This window comes from Podarcis tiliguerta (assembly GCF_965153285.1).
Source record: "Podarcis tiliguerta genome assembly, chromosome: 1".
Lineage (NCBI taxonomy): Eukaryota > Metazoa > Chordata > Lepidosauria > Squamata > Lacertidae > Podarcis > Podarcis tiliguerta.
Genome location: NC_139534.1, coordinates 130,518,369 through 130,536,466, shown reverse-complemented (window position 1 = coordinate 130,536,466; position 18,098 = coordinate 130,518,369). Strand labels below are relative to the sequence as shown.

General features: G+C 47.5%; 1 protein-coding gene and 1 long non-coding RNA gene across 2 annotated transcripts in view; both read right to left on the bottom strand.

Moving 5' to 3' along the window:
- LOC310677739 overlaps window positions 1-9,446 on the bottom strand; it is a 304,619-nt gene extending 295,173 nt beyond the window's left edge. Inside the window, exon 1 of the long non-coding RNA XR_014511388.1 lies at window positions 9,290-9,446. This is a non-coding gene — a long non-coding RNA (uncharacterized lncRNA). The remainder of the gene's footprint in view (window positions 1-9,289) is intronic.
- Window positions 1-16,588, bottom strand: part of GNG2 (G protein subunit gamma 2) — a 49,465-nt gene extending 32,877 nt beyond the window's left edge. The window contains exon 1 of the mRNA XM_083440731.1: window positions 16,272-16,588. The gene's annotated coding sequence lies outside the window, so the exon portion shown is untranslated. The remainder of the gene's footprint in view (window positions 1-16,271) is intronic.
- Between the last annotated feature and the right edge of the window lie 1,510 nt (window positions 16,589-18,098).

Genomic DNA, 18,098 nt, shown 5'->3' with positions numbered 1-18,098 from the left:
TGAGTTTGACCAAACTGCAGGAGGCAGTGGAAGACAGGAGTGCCTGGCGTGCTCTGGTCCAGGGGGTCACGAAGAGTTGGACACGACTAAACGACTAAACAACAACAACAGGCTCTGTGGTTTAACCCACAGTGCCACCCGCATCCAGTGCTCCTAACACCTTGCAAATGAATGTTTCCTGAAAGGGTGGCAATGACTCAGCACAGGAGGGTATCAGCCTTGCATGCAGCAGAAGTTTTCATTTGTAATCTTCAGCATCTCTCGGTAGTCTGTCTGAAATCCTGGACAGCTGCTGCCTGTCAATGCCAGCAGTATTGAGCTAGATAGACCAATGGTCTGATTTGGTATGAAATGGGCTCCCATGTTCCTAACTAGTCTCTGAAGCCTGCCCCCCCCTTCTCTGCCCCTCTCTAGCTTCTGGCACTAAGCACAAGCCTATCATTGCAGTCAAGAACTGTTGCTGACATCCGTCTGTCTCGAAAGACAATAGAGTTCACATCTGGAGGTGAAGACAAATTACTGCTGCATTGTTTTGGCAGTGTGTGTGGAGGTCCTGGGCTGCCCGGGCCACAAAACCCTCCTCTCAGCCTTCCTGATGTGGTCCAAATGCCTTAGAATTTTGTTCTCTTGAAGATACAGTGGTACACCTTGATTCTCAAATGCCTTGGCACTCAAACGCCTTGGTTTCCAAACGCCAAAAACCCAGAAGTAAGTGTTCTGGTTTTCAAACGCTTTTCGGAAGCTGAACATTCGATGCGGCTGTCGGCTATTGTTTTTGGGCCGCCTGCACCAACTGGAAGCTGCGTCTTGGTTTTTGAACATTTCAGAAGTCAAACTGACTTCCAGAACGGATGAAGTTTGGCGCTTTTGTTTTTGCTATTTATTTTGCCTTTTTGAGACTTTTTCGGCTAATTTGTTTTTGTGACTGTGTGGAACCCAGTTCAGCTACTGCTTGATTGTGTGACTGAGCAAATGGATAAAAGGCCCCCATCCAAACAATGGCTATCATCAGTGCAAGTAAGATTTTTTAAATATTTATCATCTACAATACTTATTTATTTTATAGTACGTTGATTATTGCTTTCATTTTATGGAGCGATGGTCTCGTTAGATAGTAAAATCCATGTTAAATTGCTGTTTTAGGGTTTGTTTTTAAAAGTCTGGAACGGATTAATCCGTTTTGCATTCCTTTCTATGGGAAAGCACACCTTGGTTTTGGAACAGACTTCCGGAACGGATTAAGTTTGAGAACCAAGGTACCACTGTATCCCATAAGTCAGCGAGTATTTTAGGGACTAGAAACCAGCATATTCGGTTAAAACTAAAGCTGGACATTTCGGCAAGTTCAATATTATGCCCAAATTTCTGTGATGCACGCAGTACGATTCTGAAACTCACACAGCGGTGGATATATTGCAAGCGCTGTCGGACACTGGGGAAACACGGAAATCAAATTAGAGCAAGCGTGCAGAAAATTATTAATCCGGAGAGCTCAGCTTCTCCTGACAGGGAGAGGCCGCTGGGGCAAAGTCTCATGGAAGTCTCCACCTGGGCTCTCGGGAGACCAGGTTGCGTTCTGCGTCTAGCAATGCAGACGCAACACAATTATCAACAATTGCTGCAGCCCTCGGAGATTTCGCACGGAGAGGCTGCGTTGCCGGAGGGAAGCCTCCTGAGGGAAGGTGCAACGCTTTTGTTGAGTCTGCAATGACTAAAAAAATAAAATAAAGGATGCTAGCCATGAAGGCCTTTTGCCACATTCCGTCCCGCTTCTCCTTTGTTTCCTGTTAAGTGGAAAAATCTGGTTTCAGATGGACAGAATAAGAGAATCATCGAATTGTAGAGTTGCAAGGGACCCCTGAAGGGAAGTAATAGTGCCACTGTATTCTGCTCTGGTCAGACCTCACCTGGAGTACTGTGTCCACTTCTGGGCACCACAGTTCAAGAAGGACACTGACAAACTGGACCGTGTCCAGAGGAGGGCAACCAAAACGGTCAAAGGCCTGGAAACGATGCCTTATGAGGAACGGCTAAGGGAGCTGGGCATGTTTAGCCTGGAGAAGAGGAGGTTAAGGGGGGATATGATAGCCGTGTTCAAATATATAAAAGGATGTCACATAGAGGAGGGAGAAAGGTTGTTTTCTGCTGCTCCAGAGAAGCGGACACGGAGCAATGGATCCAAACTACAAGAAAGAAGATTCCACCTAAACATTAGGAAGAACTTCCTGACAGTAAGAGCTGTTCGACAGTGGAATTTGCTGCCAAGGAGTGTGGTGGAGTCTCCTTCTTTGGAGGTCTTTAAGCAGAGGCTTGACAACAATATGTCAGGAGTGCTCTGATGGTGTTTCCTGCTTGGCAGGGGGTTGGACTCGATGGCCCTTGTGGTCTCTTCCAACTCTATGATTCTATGATTCTATTCTAGTACAACCCCCTGCCCTGACCATTGGTCCTGCTGGCTGGGGCTGACAGGAGTTGTAGTCTGACAGCGTCCGGAGGGTGCCACGTTGGCTATTCCTGTTCAAACCCCTTTGCCCCGTTCTTTATTCCTGGAAATCACATGCTGATTTAGAACTTCAGCATCACCTGGTAGATTAGCAGGTCCCTGATGAGCTGTTTTTCTGCATGCAGGGAATGGTCAAAAGCGCCTCCTCCCCGCAATGCCTGCTCCCTGCAATGCCTGTCATCTCAAGGCAAATCTACAAAAATGTAGTATAAACACCGACAACTGGGAAACACTGGCCTGCGAGCGCTCCAGTTGGAGAACAGCCTTGACCAAAGGTGTTTATGGGTTTTGAAGACACTCAAACTCAGGATGCAAGGGAGAAACAAGCTAAGAGGAAGGCATGCTTGGCAAATCCTCACCGTGATCAGCTCCTTCCCGGAAACCAATGTCCCCACTGTGGAAGGACGTGGGGATCCAGAACTGGCCTCCAGAACAGTCACTTACAGACTCATTGTTAAAACCGTGTACAGTGGTACCTCGGGTTAAGTACTTAATTCGTTCCGGAGGTCCGTTCTTAACCTGAAACTGTTCTTAACCTGAAGCACCACTTTAGCTAATGGGGCCTCCTGCTGCCGCCAGAGCCCGATTTCTGTTCTCATCCTGAAGCAAAGTTCTTAACCTGAAGCACTATTTCTGGGTTAGCAGAGTCTGTAACCTGAAGCGTGTGTAACCCGAGGTACCACTGTATATGGAAGACAGTCTTACTCAGCTACAGGTGATTGCCAAAGAAGGAGAAGGAGAAGAAGAAGGAGAAGAAGGAGAAAGAGAAAGAGAAAGAGAAAGAGAAAGAGAAAGAGGAGGAGGAGGAGGAGAAGGAGAAGGAGAAGGAGAAGGAGAAGGTGAAGGAGGAGGAGGAGGAGGAGGAGAAGGAGAAGGAGAAGGAGAAGGAGAAGGAGAAGGTGAAGGAGGAGGAGGAGGAGGAGGAGGAGGAGAAGCCCTGTCCCAACAGGAATGGAATGTGTGCATGCCACCTGGTGCAGAAGGATGTCATTCTGCACAGCAACAAAAGAAGAGTCGGGCTGGATTAGACCCAAGGCCCCTCAGATCCAGCATCCTGTTCTCAGGTGGCTTGTGGTTCCTTCCAGCAAAGGTTTTCAAAGGCGTAACACCTCTGGAGATGCAGAGAGTCTTCTATTGAGGTAGAACAACGTGGCCTTATGACTTTGTCTCCTTCTAATTTAACTCCCTGCTATGCGTGAAGATTTACAGGCAACACCAGTTTCGCATGCATTCAAAGAATGCCCAGCTGTGCATGTGCAGGCCTTTTTCGGACTCGGAAGGGCGCATGGCGGGGCATAATGGGGTGGGCAGACTTATGTGCTCTTCACCGACACGTACAATGACCCAGGATGTAGGACCCTAGGACTCAGCTCTACAGCTGCAAATATAACGGTTTAAGTGCATTATACAAAGGTGACACTAGATGGCGATGGTGAGCTAATGGCAAATTCAATATATTTTTTAAAAACTTTTTTCCAGAGCTGTGGTGCAGCTGCAAATATAACGGTTTAAGTGCATTATACAAAGGTGACACTAGATGGCAATGGTGAGCTAATGGCAAATTCAATTTTTTCCCCCCAGAGTGTTTTTTAATATATGTCTAGATTCAGCCCTAGTGTTTTGAGGAAGGGAGGAAAAACCTTTCCTCCATCCACTTTCTCTGTGCCATGCATAATTTCATAAATTTCTACTTGCCTGCTCTCCAAACTAAAAAACCCCAAATGCTGCAAGCCTTCCTCCTAGGAGAGCCTCGCCATCCCTTTGAACGTTTGAGCCGTCATTTTCTGAACCTTCTGGAGGGTGCCAGCTTGGCTACTCCTGTTCAAATCTCTTTGCCCCGTTCTTTATTCCTGGAAATCACATGCTGATTTAGAACTTCAGCATCACCTGGTAGAGTAGCAGGTCCCTGATGAGCTACAATACCCTTTTTGAGGTGAGTTTTTCCAAATGCAGCTGCACCACAGATTTGTATAACGGCGTTGTTATAGCAACGGTTTCATTTCTAATCCCTTTCCCAATGCAACAGATCTTAACCTTACAGAAGCAATGCTTCAACAAGACTTCTGCTATATACGTGGGAATCTACCTTTAATTGTGCTATTCACGGGTTTTCCTGCAACAGACATTAAACTCACCAACCTGTAATTTCCCGGATACCTCCTGAATCCCTTTTAAATATCGTATTTTTTGCTCTATAAGACTCACTTTTTCCCTCCTAAAAAGTAAGGGGAAATGTGTGTGCATCTTATGGAGCGAATGCAGGCTGCGCAGCTATCCCAGAAGCCAGAACAGCAAGAGGGATTGCTGCTTTCACTGCACAGCGATCCCTCTTGCTCTTCTGGCTTCTGGGATTCAGAATATTTTTTTTCTTGTTTTCCTCCTCCAAAAACTAGGTGCGTCTTGTGGTCTGGTGCATCTTATAGAGCGAAAAATACGGTAACTGCTGTTACATGTTTTCCATTCCTCAGACATGGAAGTTGAAATTAGGGAATAGTCACTTTACTTTTTTGGAAGCAATTTCACTTCTGAGTTCTTTATGACCTCTCAGATTGATCCCAACCAAACCTGATAGTTTGTTTTTCATTTGTCAATAAGGCCCAGAACTTTGCCTGATATCACCCACTCTGGAAGAATGGCAGATGAAGGTGGTGGACTATATGAAATTGGCGGAAATGACCGGCAGAATCCGAGACCAGGGAGAAGAGTCAGTGGAAGAAGATTGGAAGAAATTTAAAGACTACTTACAGAAACACTGTAAAATTAATGAATGTTAGAATGATGCTGGATTGAAGTTAAGTGGTTTTTGCTAACAGTAATGTTAAGGAATATGTAAAAATGGATTATTAACGGGTGATAATCTAAAACTACAATATATTAAGATAAAAGATTAAGATAAAATTAAAGAGGGAAAGGATTTGCTGAATTAACCAATTGAAATGGAATACAAGAAAGGGAGGTGTGAGGAGGTCAGGGAAACAAGCAAATGAAAGATAAGATATGGAGAGACTGATTTGTTTTTAACTGTTTTTATTTTGTATTCCCCCCCCCCTTTTTTATTCTTTCTAATTTTTGTAATATGTTGAAACCTCAATAAATATCTTTTTTTAAAAAACAAGAACTTTGCCTGATATCATGACCTCAGTTGCTCAGACTTGCTTCCTGCGAAAGTTTGCTCGGATACCGGAATCCTCCCCGCATCTTCCATTGTGTAGACAGATGGAAATAATTAATTCAATTATAACTGAATAGCCCTCCAGCCCTCTGGAGAGATTTAGCTACTTTAGTCTTTTCTTTTCAACTTCCTCTTTCCCACTCCTTTCATTTCTGGGAAGTTTCTCCTCCTGACGTCAAATGTGACTCTGCTGGACTTTCTTGCCAACTGTCTATTTGCAGATACAGAGCACGAGACTCTTAATCTCAGGGTTGTGGGTTCGAGTTCCACACGGGCTGGACTAGATGACCCTCGTGGTCCCTTCCACTTCTACAATTCTATGCTTCTATATATTGAATGTGATAGGATTATAGTCACTGTTCCTGCTTGGGTCAGTAACATTTACTGGGCATCACTTAAGATGGAATCCAGGGCCAGCTCCCCTCTGGCCAGTTCCATGATCTACTGCTCTAGCGTAGAGCTACTGTATTTTTCGCTCTATAAGACGCACCAGACCACAAGACGCACCTAGTTTTTGGAGGAGGAAAACAAGAAAAAAAATATTCTGAATCTCAGAAGCCAGAACAGCAAGAGGGATCGCTGTGCAGCGAAAGCAGCGATCCCTCTTGCTGTTCTGGCTTCTGGGATAGCTGTGCAGCCTGCATTCGCTCCATAAGACGCACACACATTTCCCCATACTTTTTAGGAGGGAAAAAGTGAGTCTTATAGAGCAAAAAATACGGTATTTATCTAGAAAGTTGAAAGGGTGAAACTAAGGACTTATCCAAACTTAACTTTTGCACCGTTCTTTTCAGGCAAAGGTAAATGGAAGGAAGTTGTGAATAAGTCTTAAAATTAGCTGCAATTGCATAACTTGCAACATTTCTCTGATGAAAATAGGAATGTTAATAATAATAATAATAATAATAATAATTTAACAATAATAATAATTTGTTGTTTATACCCCACCCATCTGACTGGGTTGCCCCAGCCACTCTGGGCAGCTTCCAAAATAGATAAAAACATAATAAACCATTAAACATTTTAAAAACTTCCCTGTTCAGGGCTGCCTTCAGATGTCTTCTAAAGGCTGTCTCTTTTTATCTCAGGCGTCACATAACTCCACACCCTCCAACATTTCTCTGATGAAAATAGGGATGTCCTAAGGCAGGGGTCAGCAAACTTTTTCAGCAGGGGCCGGTCCACTGCCCCTCAGACCTCGGGGGGGGGGCGGACTATATTTTGGAGGAAAAAAATGAATGCATTCCTGTGGCCCACAAATAACCCAGAGATGCATTTTAAATAAAAGCACACAATCTACTCGTGTAAAAACATGCTGATTCCTGGACTGCGGGCCGGATTGAGAAGGTGATTGGGTCGGATCCAGCCCCTGGGCCTTTGTTTTCCTACCCCTGTCCTAAGGATAAGTAAAGGGACCCCTAACCATTAGGTCCAGTCGTGACCGACTCTGCGGTTGCGGTGCTGATCTCGCTTTACTAGCTGAGGGAGCCGGCGTACAGCTTCCGGGTCGTGTGGCCAGCATGACTAAGCCACTTCTGGTGAACCAGAGCAGCACACAGAAACACCGTTTACCTTCCCGTTGGAGCGGTACCTATTTATCTACTTGCACTTTGACGTGCTTTTGAACTGCTAGGTTGGCAGGAGCAGGGACCGAGCACAAGAGCTCACCCTGTTGCTGGGATTCGAACCACCGACCTTCTGATCAGCAAGTCTTAGGCTCCGTGGTTTAACCCACAGCGCCACCCACGTCCCTATGTCCTAAGGATAAGCACAAATTAGAAACAGGGATGGCGTCTGTAAATCCGGGACTGTCCCTGGAAAAATAGGGACACAGGGAAGGGTGTGTACTTGTGATTATAAAAAAAAAATCACAGGTGATTCTCTAAGAGTGATCTGCAACACACTATCGGGTGGTTCACATAACTACAGTAAATTGAAGAGCCTGCTGAATCAGGCCCCATCGAGCCCCACAAAATTTGTTTATGTTTTTGCTCCTCTAAAAACTAGGTGCGCCCTATGGTCGGGTGCGTCCTATAGAGCGAAAAATACAGTACTTTGAATAGCATCTGTTTGCCAACTCCCTGTCCCTCTGAAGAGAGCTACCACTTGCAGAAACAGAAATGAGATTTTTTCCCCCTCCTTAAATGACACTGATTTCACAAGGAACAATGGAGCAGAGATCCAGCAGCCCCAGCCCTGGCATGGAGGAACTTGATGATACAGAAAACTGTGTGCTGTTAGAAAGATCCCATTATAACCAGCCTCGGGGGCGAAAATAGTGCCAGCACTCAGTGACACATACTCTTTTGGAACAGAGATGGGGGGAAAAGATACAAGATTGAAAATCCAGATATTATATTCTGCTATGTGACTTGGTTGCTCAGTTCAGGCTTTTTGCATGGTCTTTTATATATTGTTTTATTGGTTGTCACTTGGCTGTTATTTTTATCGATTACAGTCTAGTAGTTCTTTAGTTATCTCAACTAGGGCCAGGGCCTTTTCAGTACTGGCCCCGATGTGGTGGAATGCTCTGTCACAAGAGACCAGGGCCCGGCGGGATTTGACATCTTTCCGTAGGGCCTGCAAGACGGAGCTGTTCCGCCTGACCTTTGGTTTGGACTCAGTCTGACCCTTATGTTTCCCTCCCCTTTTGGTTTTGATTTATCGGCTGCTACTAAAACGAGCCTGCATTTTAAATTGTATTTTAACCCATATTTTAACCTGTATTTTAATTAACTGTTTTTTCCTTTTCTTTTACGTTTTATTGTAATTTTATTGGTGTTAGCCGCCCTGAGCCCAGTTCTGGCCAGGGAGGATGGGGTATAAATAAAAATTTCTTCTTCTTCTTCTTCTTCTTCTTCTTCTTCTTCTTCTTCTTCTTCTTCTTCTTCTTCTTCCTTTATAGTGTTGAGTTGAGTTCATGGCACCAAAAAAAGTTCAAGAACCACGGACCTAGTGGAAGACTGGAAAGACGGCAGTTACACAATTTGCAGGCGGTTTTCAGGGCGGACACTGATGAGGACACTTGAAAACTGTGCATCTTCATGCCGCAATGTGTCTTCTGAGCACCTGCAGATAATTTCCTTCCCCGCTAATTGCTGCCCTGAGTTCCGATCTCGCTCATCTAACCCTGTTGAGCTACAACAGCCGGGTGCCCTCTGCATTTTCCGGAAACAATGGAAGACCTTTTTTTTGCTTTGACAAGTTTTTCCAGGATGAAAAGGTCTCTGACTTAAGGTGTTCATTTTGCACGGCTTTAAACCTATAGTTTAGTTGTTGCTTTGTCCTGTTTTAAAAACTATTTTTAGTGGGGTTTTAGATTGCGGGTTCGTCAGTTGCCTTGGGACATGCATAGAAGGTGATTAGTTCATAAGTCATGGTGGTGATAGTCATACTCAGAGTAGACCCACTGAAGTCAATGGCTATGTTCTGCTTCCACAGAAGGAGGCAATAATACTACTAAATCCCAGTTGCGGGAAACCACTGGAGGGGAGAGCTGCTCTTGTGTTCAAATTCTGCTTCCCAATTTCCCACTGGTTGGCCACTGGGAGAATAGGATGCTGGACTAAATGGGACACTGGCCTGATCCTGCTGGCTCCTCTTATATTCTTAACTCACAGGACTAGCATTTGTTTAGTTGTTTAGTCGTGTCCGACTCTTCGTGACCCCCTGGACCAGAGCACGCCAGGCACTCCTGTCTTCCACTGCCTCCCCCAGTTTGGTCAAACTCATGCTGGTAGCTTCGAGAACACTGTCCAACCATCTTGTCCTCTGTCGTCCCCTTCTCCTTGTGCCCTTCTCCATCTTTCCCAGCATCAGGATCTTTTCCAGGGAGTCTTCTCTTCTCATGAGGTGGCCAAAGTCTTGGAGCCTCAGCTTCAGGATCTGTCCTTCCAGTGAGCACTCAGGGCTGATTTCCTTCAGAATGGAGAGGTTTGATCTTCTGGCAGTCCATGGGACTCTCAAGGGTCTCCTCCAGCACCATCATCCAAAAACATCAATTCTTCTGCGATCAGCCTTCTTTATGGTCCAGCTCTCACTCCCATACATCACTACTGGGAAAACCATAGCTTGAACTATACGGACCTTTGTTGGCAAGGTGCTGTCTCTGCTTTTTAAGATGCTGTCTAGGTTTGTCATTGCTTTTCTCCCAAGAAGCAGGCGTCTTTTAATTTTGTGACTGCTGTCACCATCTGCAGTGATCATGGAGCCCAAGAAAGTAAAATCTCTCACTGCCTCCATTTCTTCCCCTTCTGTTTGCCAGGAGGGGATGGGACCAGTGGCCAGGATCTTCGTTTTTTTGACGTTGAGCTTCAAACCATATTTTGCGCTCTCCTCTTTCACCCTCATTGAAAGGTTCTTTAATTCCTCCTCCCTTTCTGCCATCAAGGTTGTGTCATCTGCTCAGAACACGGCTGGATGCAACGAAATCACCCCATTAGCAAAAGGATGTTCTGCATAGACCACAGGACTTCCTCTTCCTTCTCTTGTGTGTTTGCTTTATCCCTCCCCATTTTGCTCCAAAGGGTTGGGGGAACCCCAGGACACATTTGGGGGGAGGCATAGGGCGAGAGGAAGTCCCACTGTGCAGGCAGAAGAAGAGAAACATCATTGGGCACAACCTTTTATTATCCAAGGGCAACAGGGCCTCGTCGCTGGGGTGTGTTTCTACCGCTTCCAATGTAAACTGACTTTCTCTTTCAATATCAGGGGCTTAATCCTGACTTCCCCATCTCAGCCTGCTCCAAGACATCAAGCGTGTGACGCTCTTGACCAGGTCTGCAATTGCCCTCTGCTTTGTGGCTTCCCTGCCAGAGCCACAGCTGTCTTTGTGGGACATTCTCCATTCTGCGCACGTCAAGAATCTCCTCCAAGGTGTGGCCTTTTGAGCAGCATCTGAAGGAAATTCCTTCGCTCACCTGTCAATCTCTGAACAGGCTGGCTTCACCCAAGCTCTCAGGACTGCAGCTGAATGGCGCACACAGATGGACACAACCGTTTCAGCAGGGCAAAACTGCACCAGAGCCTCAACCAGGGCTGAGGAACCTCCAGATGTTAGTGGACCTCAACTCTCATCATCTACTTTGCAGCCAAGAAGGCCAATGGCAACAGACCCTCCCAGTGTCTCTATTTTCCAGGGACAGTCCCAGATTTACAGAAGCCATCCCGGTTTCTGATTTGATCCTGAAATGTCTCGCTTTTCCTAAGGATGTCTCTATTTTCACAGTAGAAATATTGGAGGGTGTGGAGTTATGCAACCCCTGAGCCAAGGAGATCAATAAGTATACAACCTTCAGAAGACAACACAAGGCAGCCCTGTAGAGGGAAGTTTTGTAACGTTTACATCTTTATTATGTTTTTATATATCTTATCCATATTAAAAACATCACCTTGCCAACAAAGGTCCGTATAGTAAAAGCTATGGTTTTCCCAGTAGTGATGTATGGAAGTGAGAGCTGGACCATCAAGAAGGCTGATCGCCGAAAAATGGATGCTTTTGAATTCTGGTGCTGGAGGAGACTCTAGAGAGTCCCGTGGACTGCAAGAAGATCAAACCTATCCATTCTGAAGGAAATCAGCCCTGAGTGCTCACTGGAAGGACAGATCCTGAAGCTGAGGCTCCAAGACTTTGGCCACCTCATGAGAAGAGAAGACTCCCTGGGAAAGACCCTGATGTTGGGAAAGATGGAGGGCACAAGGAGAAGGGGACGACAGAGGATGAGATGGTTGGACAGTGTTCTCGAAGCTACCAGCATGAGTTTGACCCAACTGCGGGAGGCAGTGGAAGACAGGAGTGCCTGGCGTGCTCTGGTCCAGGGGGTCACAAAGAGTCTGATACGACTAAACGACTAAACAACAACAACAATATGTCGGAAGGGACGCAGGTGGCGCTGTGGGTGCGATGCCCTGGGGTTTCAGGCAGGGGGGGTCGTTCCCACCCCTACCTGGAGGATCGAACCTCTTCCTGCTGAGCTGGGTCACTTCCCTCCAAACATCTGTACTGAGCCAGACCGCTGGACCACCCCATGAAGCTGTAAGGCCCACACAGCACTTAGCAAATTAAGAGAGCTATCGAAATGATACACAGGAACAGCATTGAATCAGGGGCTACAGGCACAAGCCTGTTCCCATTTTAGCTTCTAACATGGTGATTCACACAAAAAGCTTCCTTACATTAGGTCAGACAAGCCCACTATTGCCCACTCGGACTGCCAGCAGCAGGTCTCCAGGGCCTTGGGCAGAGGAGCAGACATTCCCGCCCTCAGCTACAGATGCTTTTAACGGGAGACGCAAGCGACTGACCCCGGAGACCTTCTGCCCACAAAACAGGTTCTGTATAGGACTTCCACAAGACGCATATCAGTAGATTAGCAAGCCACTACTTAGAAAATCTGTTCCAGCACTTGCCCAGGGGGAGATCAGACCAGAAGCCCTGGAAGCTACGTGCCAAGACTCTCTCCCATCGCTCTCCAACTTGGTGCCCTCCAAATGTTGTTGGGACTACAACACCCATCAGTCCTGACGACAGGCTAAGCTGGATGTGGATGGTGGGAGCTGTAGTCAACCCAAGACCACTCCTCTACTCCAGATGTCCACAAGGCCACCAGTTGGAGACCTCAAGTTGGGGTTCTACTACCACAACCCAGAATCCTCCTGGTCCCGGAAATCAGGTGATCTCAGTGAACCAATCCAGCGCTGTTGTGCTCTATAAAAGTTTCCACATAGGCCCACTCAGTTCGGGAGATTTGGGGTTTTTTTGGTAGATCTTCCCACTTCCATGGATTCATAGCTAATCCTCTTTTAGGATTAGAATAAAATTGGCTCAGTTTGTTAGAGCCTGATGCTGATAAACGCCAAGGTTGCAGGTTTGATCCCCATAAGGGACATGCCTTATATCACTGGCCCATCTTAACCAGCATTGCCTACACGGGCCGGCAGCAGTTTCCCTTGGTTTATTCTCCCAGCCCAACCTGGAGAAGTCGTGGAATGAACTTGGGACCTCCTGCCTGCAAGGCGGATGCCCTATCACAGACCTACAGCTTTTCAAATCCTTGTCATTACCCCGTCATGTGGGCACTTTGGGGGCCCATCAATTGGGCCATCCCAACATGAATTACTATGAGAAGCAGGGACATGGGTGGCGCTGTGGTCTAAACCACTGAGCCTCTTGGGTTGCCGATCAGAAGGTCGGCAGTTCAAATCCCTGCGACGGGGTGAGCTCCCGTTGCTCTGTCCCAGCTCCTGCCAACCTAGCAGTTCCAAAACACACCAGTGAAAGTAGATAAATAGGTACTACTCCAACAGGAAGGTAAACGGTGTTTCCGTGCGCTCTGGTGTCTGTCATGGTGTTCCGTTGCACCGAAGCGGTTTAGTTCTGCTGGCCACATGTCCCGGAATAATAATAATAATAATAATAATAATAATAATAATAATAATAATAACAATAATAATTTTTTATACCCCATCCATCTGACTGGGTTTCCCCAGCCACTCTGGGCGGCTTCCAACAGAACACTAATACACAATAACCTATTAAACATTAAAAGCTTCCCTAAACAGGGCTGCCTTCAGATGTCTTCTAACAGTTTGGTAGTTATTTTTCTCTTTGACATCTGGTGGGAGGGTGTTCCACAGGGCAGGTGCCACTACCGAGAAGGCCCTCTGCCTGGTTCCCTGTAACTTGGTTTCTTGTAGTGAGGGAACTACCAGAAGGCCTTTGGCGCTGGACCGCAGTGTCTGGGCAGAACAATGGAGGTGGAGATGCTCCTTCAGGTATACTGTCTGCGGACAAACACCGGCTCCCTCGGCCTGAAAGCGAGATGAACGCAGCAATCCCATAGTCTCCTTTGACTGGACTTAACCGTCCAGGGGTCCTTTACCTTTTTTTTACTATGAGAAGCAACCAGCAGAGGTGTGTGGAGAGTTGTTACTTTCTCCAGAGCAGTTATATTTTACAAATGTTTATCAAGCCTTCCTTAGCTGTCCGCTCCCCCCAACCAAAAAAAACCCTCTACCACTATCTGCATTATGGAGGCTTTCGGAGCCCGCCACGCCCACCGAGGTGATGCAAAGCATCTCTGGAAAGCAGAAAGGGGAGGGAAGACAGAGAAGCCAAGTGGCTTTCTACCTCATCTTTAAGCCAATTGCATTTCAGTTCCATGCATGGCCATATGGCACAAAAGAGGATTTGAATCAGAGGATTCCATAAAATCCGGTTAATATGGAAGGAGCGGCCAAATGGGTGTGGTATAGGACCTCCCGTCGCGGAATCAGAAATCAAGAGGCAGATGTGGCCATTTCGAGATCCACGCAGACAACTGGCAGTGCCAAACCACCCCACGGAGAGCATGCACCCTGAAATAACAGGCTGGTCTCTTTTCCCCCAGCTGATGAGTTCCTTTTGGATGGTGGCTGGACTGAAGGAGAGGTCAACGGGACCAGCAAGTTTGAGAACCTGGCCAGGCAATCCTTGCCAAGAAGCAAAAGGGTTCCCAGGCTCTTTTTAAATAAAGCAGAGGCCGCCCCCCTCCCAAGGCCCTAATAAAACTCTCCTCCTAAGAGACAACAGGTATCTTTGTCTTGGGATGAACTTGTGAGCGGAGAGGCTAAGGACCATTGAGCTTTATGGGTTGTAACAGTCAATTAGCGCAAAATTAATGGGGGGGCGGCAAACGAGGCAGAGGGGGTGTCATTTTTTAATTGCCTCATAAACGTGGGGGTTGAGTCCCCACCCGAGTTTCTTCCCTCCCACTCCCATCTCGAGAGTCACAATATCTGCCTCCCTCTTCCTGCCCTGCCTCCCCTTTGCAAAGCTGAGTTCTCAGCATTCAAAACAAAAGATGCTTATTTTGCCAGAGCTCACTTCTCGTTTGCTAGAGCTCACTTCCCCGCAGTCGCCTCTTCCTTCTTAGATCTCTGCCCCTTACGAAACCAGCATTCAAAGCCTTTCCCCATCTCAGAGACTCGGGTTCAAGCATCTTCCTCTCTACACCCACCTACGAATTAATCTCTCCCCTTTAAGAAAAAGGAGTAGAAAGGTGAAGTTTGGACTGTTCTGCCTTGTTCTGTAGGATGATATATGTGTGCATATATATGTGTGCATATATTTGTGGTGGAGCTGCTTGAAAAGCTGATCTCCAGTTTTTGTTCTTTTTTTAAAAAAATGATTTTTTAAAAAATGAAAAGCCAGCTCACATTCATCCAGGATTAGCCGGCAGGCCAAAGTCTTCTAAATTCAGTCTTTGTTCCCAGAGGCTGGACCCTGTGGCCTGACCTGCTTTGTCAATGGCCACGCACCCTTTTGCAAGCCTTGGGCTCCTTCCACAATGTCAACATCCTGTAGAGTCCCCATCCCAGGTCATTTTATGAATGGTCTGGTGGGGTGGAGGTGAGGGGGTAAAAGAGTAGGCTGGGCTGCTTTGCCCTGAGTCAGACTGCCCGTTCAGTCTGCCCACCCAGTTTTAATGCTTATCTGTCCACCCACCCACCCATCTTTAAAAAATAAATAAACACCAGAGTCTTTCTCTCGGCAGTTTGGCAATCTTGCCTTCGTGCACGCTGCCAGCAGAGCGCAGCTGCCCACCCTCGCCCACCCGTTTGCCATCAGAGCAGTAATACCACCTACCACTGCCTAAAAATAAAAATTTAAAAATCTGCTAACACAAGAGAAATATTTCCAGGAGAAGGAGCCAATACGCAGATTTTCCTCTCCCCCCCACTCAACTTAAAAGAAAGACAGCTTTTCCAGCTGGAGAAGGAGGAAACAACTTTAAACAAAGCCAAGCAGAAGGGTTTAATATATACACATATTGGGTGGGATCCCAATGCTTGCCATGAGTTTCAGTATCTGAATCAGACAGACAAGACTCTCCGGATCAACACCATCCCCAGCATGAGACATGGGAGGGGAGTCCAGGCGTGCCAGAAAATGCTACTTGCTCCGAACAAAGAGATTGCAAACAGATCCAGGTGGGAAGGGGTCCCTCGGCCACCCAGGAAGATCCCTCGCAGAAAGGAGGGGAGGGTGTTTTTTTAAAAAATTATATATATAATAATAATTCACGTGCATTGCAAATTAGGTAGAGCGCTGGCGATGCAACCACTCCGGAGTGACGCCAAATTAAATGAAATGCAGTTTTTGCAAAGAGCTGTGAGGCGGAAAGTGTGTATGTGTGTGTGTGTTTTGTTCTCTGGCTGAATGAAAAAACACCACCACCACCACACACATTCCCATCAATTTCTCTTGCACGGGCGGGGAGAGACGTGTTATTAGACTCCCTCCCTCGACACATTCCCCGCTTGCAAGATTCCCCCCCCCCCCCAAACGGAGGATCATATTTTGCTTGCAAGAAATCCGGGCTGGATTTGTCAGCCCACCCCGGTTGGTGTCCCCTGTGAAAACCCCGTTCGCGCCTGGAGGCGCCACGAACCCAAAGGTGGAAAATTGGAGAGATCGATCGGATGCATGCATGGGAAACGAGGCTGCCCCTTGACCATCGCGTTGGAGAAAAAGGAAGAAAACCTACAGCCCAGGAAGAAAAGGGATAGAGACCCCCCCCCCCAGCACGTTTAGTGGGCTTTCGCCCTCTCCTTTACCTGGATGAAGATTTCACAAACCGGAGCGCACAGCGGAGTCCCTCTCCTCCCGTCCTGGATCCAGATGTGGTCAGAAGCAAAATGCCCCCCTTCTTTCCTGAGTCTCAGAGCCGGGAGTAGCAGCAACAGCTGGATCGCTAGAGAGCTGAGCTGAGATGCGAGTCCCCACCCAGTCTGCTCGGGGTGTGTGTGTGTGTGGTTTGTGTGTGTGTGAAATCAGCTCCCCGTTGTACAGGAAACACGGCAACTACCGCTTCCTCCTCGAGCTGCTGCGTGATGCTTCTCCCTTGCAGCCTCGTTCTCTGCTCAGCTGTGCTCTCCAGCGCCTGAAATCCTGGAGAGCTGCTGCCAGCCCGTGCAGACAGCACTGAGCCGGGCGGACCCCATGTTCTGACTCAGTAGAAGGCATCTTGCTGGGTTCCTTGCAAAGGGATGTTCCCTGAGATTGGAATCGTAGAGGTGGAAGCGTCCCACCCCCACAAGGGTGATCTAGTCCAATTCCCCCCCCCCCCCCGATCTTTTTGCCCAACGCAGGACTTGAACCCAGGACCCTGAGATTAAGGGGCTCCTGCTCTACTGACTGAGCTATCTGCTAAGCTGGAGTAGACCAGGCAGTGGCTCCTCTGGCGCAATCCTCAGCATCGCCGGGTAGGACTGGGATAGCTGCTGCCGGCCTGTGCCGACAGCACAGAGCTAGGTGGACCCGATGGCCTGGCTCAGCACATGATAGCGTCTTATGTAAATAAAGAGGAAGTGGGGCTAAATATAGCTCGAATGCAGAAACTGCTGGGCGCAAGTGTTAGAAAACAAGAAATAATAATAATAATATTTTTTATTTATACCCCGCCCTCCCCAGCCAAGTCCAGGCTCAGGGCAGCTAACAAGCAATAATAAAAACAAGTTGAATGAATACAACTTAAAAACAAGATTAAAATACAACATTAAAATATTGAAACATTAAAAAATTAAAATGCAGCCTCATCACAGGAGAAGGAAAAGAAAGAGAGGGAGGGAATCAAATTGGCTCCAAGCCAAAGGCCAGGCGGAACAACTCTGTCCTACAGGCCCTGTGGAAAGAAATCAGATCCTGCAGGGCCCTGGTCTCATGAGGCAGAGCATTCCACCAGGCCGGGGCCAGTGTTGAAAAGGCCCTGGCTCTGGTTGAAGCTAATCTGACTTCCTTAGGGCCCGGGACCACTAGGGTGTTGCTATTTATGGACCTTGAGGCTCTCCGTGGGGCAACCCGGGAGAGGCGGTCCCGTAGGTACGAGGGTCAGTGAAGGGCTTTAAAGGTCAAAACCAGCACCTTGAACCTGACCCTGTACTCCACTGGGAGCCAGTGCAGCTTGAAAAGCACTGGGTGAATATGCTCCCATGGCAGAGACCCCGTGAGGAGCCTCACTGCAGCATTCTGCACCCGCTGGAGTGTCTGGGACAGCTTCAAGGGCAGCCCCACGTAGAGCGAATTAAGCCTGGAGGTGACCGTTGCATGGATCACTGTGGCCAGGTAGGGGGGGGAAAGGTAAGGGACCAACTGCTTGATGCGGCGGAGGTGGAAAAATGTCGCCTTGGCTGTTGCTGTAACCTGCGCCTCCGTGGAAAGGGAGGCGTCAAGGATTACACCCAAACTCTTAACGGAAGGCAATGGCACTAACTGAGCCCGGCCTTGGCTGGGGAGGGCGGGGTATAAATAAAATTGGAGAGGTGCTGTGGCTCAGTGGTTGGGGTGCGTGAGGTGGTGCGTTGAACTGTTCCAGATGTTCTGCAAACACCATACTGGTAGTCAAGATAACCCCACAGTTAATTGGTAGTTGTAGCAATGAGCTC